Source organism: Hemiscyllium ocellatum, chromosome 2, assembly GCF_020745735.1.
Source record: "Hemiscyllium ocellatum isolate sHemOce1 chromosome 2, sHemOce1.pat.X.cur, whole genome shotgun sequence".
NCBI classification, from domain to species: Eukaryota; Metazoa; Chordata; class Chondrichthyes; order Orectolobiformes; family Hemiscylliidae; genus Hemiscyllium; species Hemiscyllium ocellatum.
In genome coordinates this window covers 34,121,012-34,137,936 of record NC_083402.1, presented here as the reverse complement: position 1 = coordinate 34,137,936, position 16,925 = coordinate 34,121,012, and positions in this window count along the sequence as shown.

The following is a 16,925-nucleotide window of genomic DNA, read 5'->3' as shown; positions in this document are numbered from 1 at the left end:
ATTATATGGACTGCTTTCAGCACAGCCAACACATTTCCACCTTCTTATATTCCCCATTAGCAGCTCTTCTTTCACCCTGGTTTTATATTATCCATCTGTTGTCTGCCTTTGTCTTTTGTTATAAAGATGTGGGTGTACTGTACCTTTAAGAGAGTTAAAAGCTAGCAAAAGTGCCTGACACAGCACCAAGCGTTCTGAATAAGGTAACAATGTAACACTTGGTCGAAAACTAGATTAACTGGTCACCTGAAAACAACAAAATAGATTTGAAGTAGGCCAATCAGTTTAAATTATACCCTGAAAACAAATTCCAATCATGTTTGAATTTAGTATATTGACAATGTTAAAAGCCAATGACACAATCCGATGCTTTGGGGGTGTAAGATTGGGGAAATTGAACAGTTGCAGGGGGGAACTGTCAAGCTAATGACATCTGCAGACTGCCCGGAGAATAGCTCTCTTAAAGATACCTTTATCAATCCATGACCTGTGAAGCATAATCCCGAAGAAGAAAAGAAAACACAGGAAGATCCAAATAGAAGATTTGACAGCTGGCTGGATTTGAAAACTTAAATTTTTGGTAAACCTTAATCGGGAGTTTTATTGGACTAGTATTGTACAAGGGGAAGGAAAAAGATAGGTTAAAGGAAGGAGTTGTAAATAGTTAGTTATTCTCTGTTATATTTTCAGAACTAAAATTGTTAATTTTTACTTTTAAATAGTTCCTGGCCTCTCAAATTTTCACAGATTACTGCTCAGGGTAAATCTTTTCTGTGTTGCTGGTTTAAAGTAAACAGGAGGGTTTAACCCAGACTGTTGTAACAATCTGGAGGCTCATTTGGGATTTGAATTGGTTTAGACATATTTGAATAGATTGGGAGTACGAAAAGTCCCAGCAGGTTGAAACACTTACAGATTAGAGTCCGAGGTCTTTAAATAAAACGTGGGTGAAACAATTTGTTTAATTTCAGTGACTTGTGGTTGATTAAATTAAAAGTGAAAGAAATAGCTCTTAAAATTGCTAAAGAAGTTCTGGGATTTGAAGATGATTCTCAAATTTGCCAAGAAAGTTAAGAAGGAAAGAAAAAGGCCATACTTTTAGAATTAGCAAATAAGTTAGATTTGGGTTTAACCAAGGACAAATGTAAAGCTGAAATTGTAAGGAATACTCAAACACTTAAGGTGTGTCAGAAAAACCGACAAGTGCAGTAGAGGTAGAAATACTTAAATTACAATTGAGGAAAATGGAGTTAGAAGACAAACAAAGGGAGAGAGAGAGAGAAGAAAGATAGAGAGATAGAGAAAGGAACTAAGAGAGATAGAGAGAGAAGGTTCTTGGTTGAGAAAAGAGAGAGAAGAAAGGGAGAGAGAGAGAGTGTGGCAAAAGAAAGGAAGAAAAGGTTCTTAGCTGAGCAAAAATTTGAACTTGAGAAGTTGCAACTTAGTCAGTCATGTCAAGTTAGCAGAATGGAGATTAAAAGAGAAGGTAGTGATATACACAAATATGTCAAAACTCTGCCACATTTTGATGAGAAAGATATTGAAGCCCTTCTTTAATTCATTCGAAAATTGGCTAGGCAGATGGTGTGGTCCGAAGATTTATGGGTAATACTGGTTCAGACTACACTGGTAGGCAGAGCTAGTGAGGTATTTGCCGTGCTGTCAGATGAGGTATCAAGAGATTAGGAAGAGGTTAAACAGGCTATTTTAAGTGCTTATGAATTGGTGCCAGAAGCATAGAGACAGTAGTTCAGAAACACAAAGAAGAAACAAGGTCAGACTTATGTTGAGTTCAAAAGAACTAAACACAGTCATTTTGATTGATGGGTGCATGCTTTGAAAATAGATAGGACCTTTTGAGGTTCTAAGAGAAATTATTCTGCTGGAGGAGTTTAAAAACTCACTTCCAGAGATGGTAAGAATTCATGTGGAGGAACAGAATGTCCAGGAAGTGAGAAGGGAAGCAGAATTAGCAGATGAATACATGTTGGTGCATGAGACAAGCTTCCGGCCAGAATTTCTTCCTGTGAGGGATAGAAGCTGGGAGAAGGGGGGATTCTACACTACGAAATAAAGAGCAGAGAGCACTGGTAAAAATTTACTACAGGTTAACGGAGCCCAAGAGGGTGAACAGGAGGTGAAAGGCCTCAGGTCTTTTCACTGTAATGGAGTGGGACACAGAAAATCACAGGGCCAGTGGTTTCAGAAGGACACTGGGAAAAAGTTGTTTCACTGCCAGAAAGTGGGACACGTAAAGTCACAGTGCTGGTCATTAAAGAAAGGCACTGTGGGAAAAGATATGGGAAAAGAAGCTAAGCCAGTGGTATTAGTGAAGGTAATACAGGAGGCCCTAAGAAGAGCCAAGGAGCTGCAGGAGAGTGCATAGCCTAGGCAGGGGCTGGGTATGGAGGTAATACCTGATCTCTACAATGAATTTGTCTCTGTGGGTAAAGTTTACACAGAAAGAAAAGGGAGAGAAGGACAAAAAGTTATAATTTTGGGAGATACAGGATCTAACTGGTCATTGATAGTAAAGGATGAGCAAATATTCACTCTTTCTGATCTGTTACCCGCGAGTGTGGTAATTTGTGGGATAGATGGACAGAAATTTAGCGTTCCCCTACGTAAGATCAGGTTGGAGTGCCAACTCAAGACTGGGGAAGTAACAGTGGGAGTGGTTGACGGAGTGTCGGTTCCAGGAATTCAGTTTGTTCTTGGAAATGATTTGGCAGGATCCAAAGTGGGAGAGACACCCCTTGTTGTGGAGAAGCCCAAGGAAGACCAGGAAACCGAAAAAATAAAACAGAAATATCCTGATATTTTCCCAAACTGTGTGGGAACCAGATCCCATTATCTTAAGTCACAGCACAACGTGAAAAGTGAAGAGAAAGATGAAGGAGGTGAGGTTCAGTTAATGGACACCCTGTTTGACTAAATGGTGCAGGAAAACCCTGAACAGGCAGAGGGTCAGGCAGAAGTGTTTAGTCCTGAAAGGCTAAGGGATTTGCAACAGCAAGACAAGACAATAAAAGATATAAATGTGGACGCATACTCTGAAAAGGAAATGAAGAATATTCCAGAGGGTTGTTATCTGAATGATAGCAGCCTAAGATGGAAATGGAGACCATGGCAGGTTAGTGCAGAGGAGAAATATGCCGAAGTGCACCAGATTGTGTTGCCTGTAGCATACAGACAGGAGGTGTTACGGGGTAGCACATGAACTACCTGTAGGAGGTCACCTAGGGGTATGAAAGACACAGGCTAAGGTACATTCCTTGGCCTGGAATGCACAAGGATGTGGTTAACTTTTGCTGTACGTGTCATACATGCCAAATGGTAGGTAAGCCACAGGCGGTAATAAAACCAACACCTTTGCTGCCAATTCTCAATTTTGAAGAACCTTTCATGTGGATTATAATTGATTGTGTAGGTCCCCTCCCAAGAACTAAAAGTGGGAACCAGTACTTGTTAACCATAATGAACGTGTCTACCACATTTCCAGAGACCATTCCATTACGGAATATCAAGGCAAAAATGGTAGTAGAGAAGTTAGTAGCTTTCTTCACACGGTATGGACTACTCAGAGATTCGGTCGGACCAAGGGTCAAATTTTACTGCTAGGCTGTTTAAGGAGATTATGGATTGTTTAGGTATACAGCTCTTTAAATCCAGTGCGTATCATCCTGAACCCCAGGGAGCTTTAGAAAGGTGGCATCAGACCTTGATGACCATGTTGAAAGCATATTGTCAGGATTACCCGAATGATTGGGATAAAGGTATCCCATTCGTATTGTTTGCCATTAGAGATGCCCCAAATGAATCTACTCAATTCACTACCTTTGACTTAATATTCGGTCATGAATTGAGAGACGCTTTGAAGTTAATTAAAGAAAAATTGACAGGACCAAAGTCGGAGATCTAACGCTTAGATTATGAATCGGAGGTGAGGGGGAGAATAAATCGCGTAGGTGAATTAGCTAAACAACGTCTAAAGAGGCACAGCTTAGAATGAAGCAGGTGGCAGATAAAAGCTCTGAGACCCAGATGTTTTCCCAAGGGGATAATGTGTTAGTACTGTTACTAGTGATAGGAGATCCGTTTAAAGCCAGGTTGCTTGGGCCCTATCAAACTGAGAAAAAGTTGAGTCAGGTGAACTATCTAGTAAAGCTGCCAGATCGAATAAAAAGGTATCAGGTATGTTGTGTGAACATGTTGAAAACATATTATACTAGAGAGAAAGAACTAGAGAAACAGATATTAGTAACTGTCCCACAGAGTGAGGAATCAAATCCAGATGATGTGGATTTTAATATGCCTCTAAATAGATTTTAAAATGAAGAAGTCCTTGAGGAGTGGGATTGGTTAGTAAGCTATCTGTCTGAGGAGCATAGAATGCAGTTGACAGATTTGTTATTGCAGTATAAGGACATATGTAAGAATCAGATGGGGAGGACTAATGCTTTTGTACATGAAGTAGACGTAGGGAATACTGCTCTGATAAAACAACACCCCTATTGGCTTAAACGTTTCTAAGCCAGACAGGTTCAGATGGAGGTGGAGGCCATGCTCGACAAGGACATCATCGAACCGAGCCAGAGCGAGTTGGGTTCGCCAGTTGTCTTAGTTCCCAAATCAGATGGGACTCAATGATTCTGCGTGGTTTATTGGAAGGCCAAAGCTGTTACAAAATCAGACTTCTATCCAATTCCTAGATTTGAAGGACTGTGTCGAGAAAGTCAGACAAGCCAGTCACATCACCAAGTTGGACTTCAAGCGTAGTTACTGGCAGGAACCTTTATCAGACCGGCAAAAGAAATTTCTGCCTTTGTAACCCCAAGTGGGCTCTATCAGTTTAAAGTGATGCCTTTTGGAATGAAGAACGCATCAACCACATTCCAAAGGCTTACGAATAGGGTTATGGCTGAGTTAACAAACAGTGCAGTCTATTTGGACGATGTAGTGATCTTTAAGTCCTGGAAAGATCACATGGTACAGTTGGCAGAGCTCTTTGAATACCTTCAGAAGCAAAACTGGTGATAAACTTAAACTAAACTGAATTTGCGAAAGCAGCAGTGACGTTCTTGGGAGATACCATTGGTCATGGAAGGCTGACCCCACGGAACACAAAGACAAAGGCCATCGAGGAATTTCCATGGCCAACCTCAAAGGATGAGGTTCTTCAATTCTTAGGGCTCAGCGGATTCTATTGGAAGTTTGTTCCAAATTTCAGCAGTGTAGTTACACCATTAACCGATTTGCTGAAGAAGAACATAAAGTTTCAGTGGATAGAACAATGCCAGGAGAGATTCGACCATTTCAAAGCAATATTAATTACCAAACCAGTTTTAGCTACACCAAACTTTTCAAACTCTTTTAAAGTTGCCATCAATGCTAGTGACATTGGAGTTGGAACTATACTCCTACAGGAAGATGAGGATGGGATTGAACTGCCAATGGTTACTTTTCAAAGAAGATCAACATCCACTAAAGGAAATACTCCACAATCGAAAAAGAACTGTTGAGTTTGGTACTGGCCTTACAGCATTTTAATGTATATGTCACAAACAATCTGTTGAAGATAATTGTGTATATGGATCACAATTCGCTTACATTCTTAGAATGCTTTAAAAACAAGAATATGAGACTATTTTGTTGGAGTCTTATGGTTATAGACTTTTAAGAATCATACATGTTGTGGTCTTAAGAACGTAATCGCAGATGCATGATCACAGATTTAACTGATAACGTTTAGATGAGATTTGTCTTTATTTAATGTTATATATAGTTATATGGGAAGATATTAAGGTGAACTTAGATTAAAGTTACCTGTATGTTAGGGTAATGTGTTTAAAGAGTAGAGAAATAAAAAGCCATCTTTTCATTATGATAGTTCATTTTTTTTTCTTAAAAGAGGGGAGGTGTTATGAAGACGTGGTTATACTGTACTTAAGAGATTTAAATACTAACAGAAGTACCTGACACAGCACCAAGTGTTCTGAATAAGGTAACAATGTAGCACTTGGTCAAAAGCTAGATTAGCTAGTTACCTGGAAACAACAAAGCAGATTTGAATTCGGCCAATTAGTTTAAATTATACCCTAGCTACCGTCAGTTCTGAATGGGGGTCACTGGACCTGAAACGTGAACTCTGCTTTCTCTCCATAGATGCTGCCAGACCTATTGAGTTTCTCCAGCAATTTCTGGTTTTGTTTGATGCTTCAAGGGCATTTGAACAGGCTGCATGAATGGGCAAGAAATAGCAGGTGGAATGTAATGTTCATAAATATAAAGTTATCTGCATTTTTTTAGAGAAAACAGAAAGGCAGAACATTTAAATGGTGAGAGGTTTTGATGTGTTGATATCCAAAGGGATCTGGAACTCGGGGACATGTATTTAGAATAGGGGGGTAGACCATTGAAGACTGAGATGAGAAGGAATTTCTTACTCAGAGATTGATGAATTTTTGGGAGATGATTGGGACATTGAGCATGTTCAAGTCAAAATTGGATAGATTTCTGAATACTAATGATGTTAAGGATATGGGAATAGTGTAGAAAAATGGCATGGAGACAGATGATCAGCCATGATCCAATTGGATGGCAGAGCAGACTAGGTGGGAAAATGGTCTACTCCTGCTCCAATTTCCTATGCTCCTCTGTCCTAATGTTCCCTTTTGTGACTCTATATCAAATTTTGTCTGGTAATTCTCCTATGGAATATTTTTGTATTTTAAAGGAAATGGGTAAATGTGGTTTACTGTTGGATACTCTATTTATAAAATTAAAAGTTGGTTTAGATATAATTAGATCTGTTTATATTTGAAAATACACTTGAAACTTAGTTAATTTTGAAAATGGAGAAAAGTAAGTGAAAGGATCAATTGAATCTCAACTTATTAATCAAGTGTCAAGGGAATCAAATTAAAGCTAGATAAGTTGATTTACAGTGTGGACAGGATAAGTGAATTGTATGGTGTGATGGCAACAAGCAAGCAAAAACAAACAATAATGAAAATAACAGGACATAGTTAGTTGGCTTGGTCATCGATAGTGAACAATCAAGATTGGTGTTACTTAGGACCCCATCGTTGAAGATGGCTGTGAGCCAGAGGAGATTACAGAGATAAGAAAGAATGAGGCCACACAGGGATTTGAAAACAAGGATGAGAGTTGCAGAGTTAATGTTGGCTAATTCGTACAGGGCCATTAGTTAGTGGGATCTCAGGCCATAAGGCACAAGAGCAGAAGCAGGCCATTCAGCCGATCAAGTCTATTCTGTTATTTAATGAGATCATGGCTCATCTGATCACTCTCAACAGTACTCTCCTGAGGCTTCCCCATAATTGGTTCACTTACTGATTTAAAAAATCCGTTTATCTCAGCTTTGAATATGCTTAATTATCCAGCCTTGACAGCTCTGAGGATTTACTACCTCAAATTTACTGAGAGTAAAATGAGGGAGTCCAGAACAGGAATATATTGAAACAGCCAGATGTAGAGGTAACCAGGGCATGGTTAAGGATTTTAGCAGCAGATGAGCTGAGGAAGGTGCTAATTTGGTGATGGTGAAGATATGAAGTCTGGAGACCCCAGGGTTGTGGATCAGTCTGGGTCTGCTTCATGCAATGGCCAGGGAGGGGAATAGATCAGTAACTGGGGAAGAAACGTTGTCGTAGGGCAAAAGAAAATGGCTGAAAATGTGTTGCTGGTTAAAGCACAGTAGGTTAGGCAGCATCCAAGGAATAGGAAATTCGACGTTTTGGGCATCAGGATGATGATCCTGATCTTCATCCTGATGAAGGGCTTATGCCCGAAATGTCGAATTTCCTATTCCTTGGATGCTGCCTAACCTACTGTGCTTTAACCAGCAACACATTTTCAGCTGTGATCTCCAGCACCTGCAGACCTCATTTTTTACCGAAAGAAAATGGCTTCAGCTCATCTAGTACTGGACATCAGACAAGCAGTGTGATAATTTAGAGACTGTGAAGAAGTAAAGAGGGATCTTGATGAAAGAGAACTGGCTGTTATCAGCATGTCAAAATTGATTTTGATGTTTTTTAGATGATGTCGTTATGGGGCAGTAGTAGCTGAGAAGTAGGAGAGAGGCAAGGATAGATCCTTGGGGACCAACAGAGTAATGGTGTGAGGAAAGATTTTAAACGAGGCAATAGTCTTCAAGATTAAAACAGAAGCCCTGAAAGCTGTAAATCAATTTAAACACTTCAGAGGCAAACATTTGAACAACTTCATTGGCTAGGAATCTGAGAGTAAGCCAGCCACCTGCCATTTACATGATGGTAAAGGATGTAGATAAGACCTGTGTAGGAAATCAAATATACAAAACGTGCTTATAGGAGTGTATAAAAGTTAGTTGTGAGGCCATGCAACAATGATTTGTTTTGTCTTTTAGGTACTACGGTCAAAATTCTTGTGCATTTCCAAAAAGACAGCACAGAACTGTGGTTTTCCTTCATACAAATTGTGTACATGATGAAAATAGACCTTCTATGAGGTTCCCTTCTCCCTGAATAACAGTAACCAGTTATAAAGCATCATTTATTTTAGGTGTAATATTGCAATGGAAGAATTGGACTTCCAGCAGGAATAGGAAGAAGAATTCAAGGAGAAAGATCCAGCTTTTGATTTCAGTAGTTTGTCATTTAGCAACACTGTTTTGTCATCCCTGGCCATCTGATAAAATCATTTATTCTGTGACCTTAGGTTGATCCTTTTTCAAATGTCCTGTTGTTTATCCTACTCTGTGGCTTTTAATACCCACAGCTGTCAAGCATCTTCAAGCACTGAAAATAAAGGTGTACTTAAATATTTTCCCATCTTGGTATTGATACTAAATGCCTGTCAAACTTGTCAGCTTCCCCAGCTGTAATTACATAAATTATCTAGTTAACTTTTGTTCATCTGTTCAAATGTTATCCCTTTCTTCTGATTATTTTGTTTTCCCCTTATAGTTTGATGTTCTTACAATATAGACATTTTTAAAATTATGATAATTTATTTGAAGTATACATTCACTCACATGTCCTACACTAATGAGAAAGATGCACTGCTGGTGATTATTGACTTATTTGGCGAACTACTATTTATTTTGAAAAATATGGACTTATTTGTGATAGGCAGAATCGTTTTGTACGGGGAAGGGCGTGTCGCACAAACCTAATTGAGTTTTTTTTGAGAAAGTTAGTGCAGGGCGCTAAATGTTTTCTATATGGACTTTGACAAGGTCCCTCATGGCAGGCTGATACAAAATGTGAAGTCACATGATATCACATGGTAAGCTGGTAAGATGGATACAGAACTGCCTTAGCTGTAGAAGACCTAGTGTAGCAGCGGAAGGGTGTTTTTCTGACTGGAGATCTGTGACTAATAATGTTCCACAGGAATCAGAGTTGGGACCATAATGTTTGTAATGCATATAAATGATTTGGAGGAGAATGTAGGTGGCCTGATTAGTAAGTTTGCGGACAATATAAAGATTGGGGGAGCTGCAGATAATGAAGAAGATTGTCAGAGCTTGCAGCAGGGTGTAGATCAGCTGGAGAATTGGATGGAGAAATGGAAGATGGTGTTTAATCTGGACAAATGTGATTGATGCATTTTGGAAGATCTAGTGCAGGAGGTACGTATTCAGTAAATGATGGAACTCTTAATAGCATCAAAATACAGAGGGATCTAGGCATACAGGTCCTGAAAGTAGCAACACAAATGGATAAAGTGGTCAAGAAGGCATGTGATATACTTGCCTTCATTGGTCAGATCATTGAGTATGAAAATTGGCAAGTCATGTTGCTGCTGTATAGACCTTTTAGCTAGGTCACATTTGGAATACTGTGTACAGTGTTTGTTGCCACACCTTCCAAACCCATGAGCTCTACCATCTAGAAAAACAAGGGCAGGACGTACATGGGAACGCCATCACAACCTGCAAATTCTGCTTGAGGTCTCACAACATCTTGACTTGGGAATACAATATCATTCTTTCAACGTCACTGCATCAAAATCCTAGAAGTCCCTCCCTAACAGCACTGTGGGTATTCCGACATTACCCAGACTGCAGCAGGTCAGGAAAGGGCATCACCTTCACTTTCTCAAGGACAATCAAGAATGGCCAATAAATGCTAGTCCAATCAATGACACCCAGTTCCCATAAAAAGTTTTTGTTTAAATGTATTTCTTATTGTCACTTGTGTTTCAGCCTAAGTGGTTCAACAATTTATGTTAAACTGCTGCTTCATCCAAGTTTCAAACTTCAAGGTAACATCAAAAACGGTTATTAAAATGTAATCATGTTTATATTAAGTTATTCATTTTGAGTGCAATCTGACAAACTGTGGTCAGCTCTGAAATTTGATGATGGAGGTATGTTTGTGGATTTATCTGCTAGTGTAATTATGTGAGTCATAATACTGACTCATCTAAATTGGCACACAACATGATTGGCACTGTTCACTGATGAGGTAAACTGAAATTTAACTTAAGCTATTTAGAGTTTACAAATTTGCAGTCTTAAATTACAAAAGAAAATAAGCTCATCAAGCAAACCAAAATTATGACAAAAAAAGGAAATGGATGTTTCAAAAAAACTCAAAAATTTGACATAAGGCACATATATTTCCAGGAGTTAAACAGAACATTTGAAAAGCCACTGGAAAGGCCACCTGGTCCATCCAATTCAGGCATGATGCAGTCTCAAAGTGTAACTCAATTCATCTAGTGAAAGTAGTAGGAATAATTCAAAGTCCATATGAGTTTAAGATTGATAGGTTATGTCTGAGAAATTTATTAAAACTCAATAAAGATATAATACTTTAATTGAAAAAAAGATACAAAATCACAAGTTATCTTGATAATAAGGAAGATCACAGATGAGGAAGGCCATTTGCTTTTCTTAATTTATCCATCCAGAACAATGGCATATTCATATAAAATAAAACAATGAACTGCAGACGCTGGAGATCTGAATCAAACAAAAACAAAAGTTGCTGTTCTGAAGAAGAGTCACTGGACACGATATTGTTTTCATTCTACTGAAAAATCATTGTTCCTTAAATTGTAATCAGCCCCACCAGCAAGAAGATTCCAAATTATGATGATGAAGTTCAGGGAGTGGTGATTAAAGTGAACTCTTTTTGGATATTTGTGTGAAATCAAAACGAACCAGCAATAGTTATACTAAGAACAAAGAACTGTACAGGACACAACAGGCCCATCAGCTCACCAAGTCTGCATCGACATGTGATGCCTTTCTAAACTAAAAACCATACCTGTCTATTCATATAGATGTCAAGACATTATATGTTGCTATTGTATCTGCCTCCACCACCTCTTCCAGACACTCTGTGAAAGCTTGCCTCTCATACGTTTAAATGCATCTCTTTCTATCTCAATCCCATTTCCCCTAGTAATTACCATTTCTACCTGGGGAAAAAAATTCCAATTATCCATTCCATTCACACTTCTCATAATTTTGCAAACTTCTATCAGGTCACCAGTGATACTTCGACATTCAAGTGAAAACAATTAAATTTTTCCAATCTCTCCTCACAACTAATACCCTCCAACCTAGATAATACCCTGGTAAACCTTTTCTGTACTCTCTCCAAAGCCCCCACATCTTTCTTTTAACGTGTTCTATAGAGCTCTTCAGCTCACTGGGTAGAATCATAGAGCAAGATCAAATTTGTCAAACAACTATTTACAGCTGTCAGGAGTGTGGTGTTGGAAAAGCGCAGCAGGTCAGGCAGCATCCAAGGAGCAGGAGAATCATCAGGAATGAGGCTTGTGGATTGGGGCCAAGAGATAAATGAGAGGGGGGGTGGGGTGGGGTTGGGGGGAAGTAGCTGGGAAAGCGATAGGTGGATGAAGGTGAGGGAGAAGGTGATAGGTCAGAGGGGGCAGTGATGGACGGGTCTAGAGGGCAGTGCCGAGTTGGAGACTTGGGGCTGGGATAATGTGGGGGGAGGGGAAGTGAGGAAGCTGTTGAAATCCACATTTATCCCATGTGGTTGCAGGGTCCCAAGGCAGAATATGAGACGTTCCTCCTCCAGGCGTCAGGTGATAATGGTTTGGCGGTGGAAGAGGCCCAGGACCTGCATGTCCTTGATGGAGTGGGAGGGAGAGTTGAAGTGTTCAGCCATGGGGCGGTGGGGTTGGCGGGTGTGGGTGCACCATCACCCTTGAACTCCACCTTTCCCAACGCAACAAAGACAGAACCTTCCTAGTCCTCACCTTCCACCTCACCAACCTCCACACACAACGCATCATCCTCCACCACTTCATACCAGCTCCAAACAGACCCCACCACCAGAGATATATTTCCCTCTCCACCCCTATCAACGTTCCGAAAAGACCATTCCCTCCGCGACTCCCTTATCAGGCCCACACCCCCCACCAGCCCACACCTGACTCCTGGCACCTTTCTCTGCCATCGCAGGAAGTGAGAAACCTGCACCCACACCACTCCCCTCACCTCTGTCCAAGGCCCAAAGGGATTCTTCCACATCCGACAGAAATTCACCTGTACCTCTCCCAATGTCATCTACTGCATCCGTTGCACCCGGTGTGGTTTCTTCTACATCGGGGAGACAGGACGCCATCTTGCAGATCATTTCAGAGAACATCTCTGGGACACCCACAGCCACCAACCCCACTGCCCCATGGCTAAACCCTTCAATTCCCCCTCCCATTCCATCAAGGACATGCAGGTCCTGGGCCTCCTCCACCTCCAAACTGTTACCACCTGACACCTGGAGAAGGAACACCTCGTATTCCGCCTTGGGACCCTGCAACCACACAAGATAAATGTGGATTTTAACAGCTTCCTCATTTCCCCTCCCCCCACAATATCCCAGTTTCTAGCCTCCAACTTGGCACCGCCCTCCAAACCCGTTCATCACTACCCCCTCTGACCTATCACTTTCTCCCTCACCTTCATCCACCTATCACTTTCCTAGCTACCTATCCCCAACCCCACCTCCACCCATTTATCTCTTGGCCCCAACCCACAAGCTTCATTCCTGATGAAGGGCTTATGCCCAAAGCATCGATTCTCCTGTTCCTCGGATGCTGCCTGACCTGCTGTGCTTTTCCAGCACCACACTCTTGACTTTGATCTCCAGCATCTGCAGTCCTCACTTTCTCCAACTATTCACAGCTACCTCTATTTCTCTGCTGTATTTTATAAAAAGCCTTTTTGTAATCTGGTTAATAAATCATTTAGACATACAAAAATATATTCATTTTTCATACCTCTCCAATAAATGAAGTTAAGAATAATCTCAGACAGTTTATATATACAGAGTCATTCAACAGAATTCAGAATTTCCATCTCTGGATTTTAACCAATAATCATCTTCTCATTTGATATTATTATAAAAGTCCCTGGTATGTTTTTAACATGGAAGCAGAGGCTTCTGTATGGGAAATAAATAACTAAGTGATTTCGATACACACAGTTCAGTCCTTAGCATGATGTAAGGATTTATTTTCTGAATTGGGGTTGACTAATAGGTCATCACCACACGAAGAATTACAAAGTCAGGTAAGTATGAGATACAGATAATCTAGACTCACAAGATATCGAGGCCAGGAGTACATTTATCAACAGCCTAAATCCAGATTTTAGATCCTCATCTTCCCCGTTTGGTCATTCCATGACCACACCATTGGATGTGAGGACATAGGGTAGATCAGTCTAATCGAATGGACACCTGAGACTGCCATACTTCCTCCTCCTCCAGGGAAGAAGTAGGGCTAGGCAATGGTGCCTCGTCACCTTCATCTGATTGGAGAAAAAGCATTTTCTGGGTGGAACCAATGTTGTCAATAGAAGATAATATTTTAGCAATAATACACTTAACAATAGCAATGCCAACAAAAAGACCAACTAAAACAATAGCAGCATACATAGACATATTGATCAGCCAATTGTACCATGAGATGAAACTCCAATCTCCCCATCCTGTGCCTTGATGAGGTCAGTGACCCCCATGATGCATTATGGCGCAAACTCCACCTTCCTTTGCAAGTATGTAATCTCAGGCATGTCAATTTTATTGGGAAAATAGGTTCAATTCTGAAAGCATGAGATAATTCCGATTTTGATGGCTAATAATTCCTGCAGACCCTCCTACAGAAAAAAGTACTAAGAAATGCATACCCTAGAGAGTGAGCCTTAGTGGTGCTCAAAGCCTTTGGACTCTTCTAATTTGCGCACAACTCAGGTGAGACTGAACGTTTGACAGAGAAATCCCAATCCCATTGCCAGATAATTGAACAGGGAACCGTGGTCGGAAAAAGTGTTCCTACAGCTGCAGCACAGAATGTGCTTATTTCATTAAGGACAAGGAAATTGGTTGCTTTGCCTTGGCTGGAAAAAAATAGTAACCAGGTTTCGTGTAGATAATGGAGGGAGCTTCCCAATAAGAAGCGGGCCTGTCTTTGTGACTTCCCAGAACATATGGATAGTCCATGGCTATAAAGTATGGCTATCCTGAGTGCTTGGAGTGAAAGCTGTTCAATAGAAAGAGATGGATCTTTCAGAAAGAAATATGGTTATTGTCCCAGAATGAAGAAGTCAAAGACTCTTTTGCTGAAGGAAGGGCATAACAGACCACTTTGTCCCTGCCAAATATTCTGTTGTGACTTTGGAGAAACAAATTATTAGTGAAAGATCACATTTCCCCATCTTTTCTTTTGCAGTGTGACCTATTTGAATGGGGGCAAGGCTTACTAGGGTCACCCATAGCATGACTGAAATCAAACTTTCCACGTATGGAGTCAGCTATTACGAGGGGGCATAGCTTTAAATTAAGGGGTGGTAGGTATAGGACAGATGTTAGGGGTAGATTCTTTACTCAGCGAGTCGTGAGTTCATGGAATGCCCTGCCAGTAGCAGTGGTGGACTCTCCCTCTTTATGGGCATTTAAACGGGCATTGGATAGGCATATGGAGGATAGTGGGCTAGTGTAGGTTAGGTGGGCTTGGATTGGCACAACATCAAGGGCCAAAGGGCCTGTACTGTGCTGTATTTTTCTATGTTCTATGTTCTAAACTGGCACACAACACCTTGATAGGGTAAAGACCATTTAGACTTGTTCTGTAAATGGATTGTTCAATCTTTTTGATGCAATTGACCACTGCAACAGTTATTCTGGGTAATGTTCAGTCTCTCGGCACGCAAGGATATTTTTGTCGGCATTGTTGGTACACAGTCTCCGGTTGCTCAGGATCGCACAGGTAAGCTGTCCCTTCTTGTGCACCAGTGCTGGCAATGGCAAGTCTACACAGCAGGGTAAGTTTGATCTCCATTATCTTCCCCCTTGCAAGACGCTCGTCTGAAGAACTTGCAATGATGGAGATGAACCCAAGCGGAACGTTTAGCGACCCTAGCAGCAGTTGGGGTGGTGAGGATGACCTGGAAGGGTCCTTCCCAATGAGGTTGGAGGCCACTGAGTGTCCATTGTTATTAAGTATAAACCATTTCCTCCTTGCCCAAGCGTATACAAAATGCACATAATCAATTAAAATAGAGAGCAGCAAAGAAGGAACACAAACTTATCCAGTAGGGTCACCCATGTTCTGGTTTGAGTATCGAGGAAGTACCCTATTTGAGCCCATAGTTTGTGGTCTTCAGCAGGGGCTTCCCCCTGTGAATTCTGTACCTTACCCAGGTCTGGCATACCCATCCTTAAACTGTGTCTAACTGAGTTTTGCTGGGGGACTAGAAGTTTGGGGTGTAAGGCTGCCTGCTTGGCAGCTGCATCCACTTGCCCACTACTTTGGAAACAATATCAGCTTCCTCAGCATGAGCCAAACATGTTCATAATTGCCAGATTGATTGGACAAAACAACATTATTATAATGCTGCTCCTTGGAGTTTAAAAATCTTCAATGTTCCCACAAGGCTCCAAAATTTTGGATCATACTAAAAGAACAATGAAGAGTCAGTGTATATGAGTGGATTTTCCTTTTGCTAGGATGAAAGCATGTTGATTCCCCACGTCAGCTCCAAGGTAACATTAAAGACACATCACTCCCCAGTGGCCACATTTCAACAGTTAAAGCAAGGGCCAGCCATTTGTCCGGGGGGGTTTTGCTGTCTTGTTCCCTGTCTCAAAGGTGTAATGCTGGGGCCCACCTGTCCCCACTTTCAGGGTCCCCATGGGAAAAGGTAGTGGTCATCAGGTGGGCACCTGAGGTAGGTTCCGCCCTCAGTGGGTATCCTGGTTCCAACCCTATCAGGGCTGGCATACAGTATTTGGGATCCCGAGGGGCACTGGTCACCATCGGTTTTACCTGTAACCTGTATCGTAGTTCAGTCTGGTTCTGGCCATCCCAATAGAAAACCACCGCTCACCTCAGTTACGCCTTGAAATTCTTGGACTGGTTCGTACTGTTGGTCTGGATCATGTCAGTGACTCCAGGCAGGAAACATTGCAAATGCATAGGGTTAAACAAAGGTAATTGAGCTTCTTAATTATTGTTCAATTGTATACCACTTCCATCAGATAGATAGGTGCATCTTTCAGTTTTGTAACACAAACCATTCGTATTCAGGCTACTCCCAGAATTTCATTGCATTTACATTCATATCATGCTTGGACATATTGTGCAAATTGAGACAGTTTGGTGTTGCAGTCAGGGGCATGCTTCATTAATATAACTCTAATTCCCAAGTGGGACCTGGTTTAGGTGGGTGCAGGCCGCTCATCCCCATGACATTAGCTATTAGACTGGATGCTTCATTTTCAAAAGAAGGAAAGGTTTGTAATAAGTGGGTGGGGACAATCAGGAGATGTTAGGGGCTCAGCAGATATCCAGGAACAAAATCCCCATCCTCAAAAAGGGTCGGTGTGCCAGACATAGGTTCAGGATTCCGAGTAGAACCTAAGCTCTTTATTTCA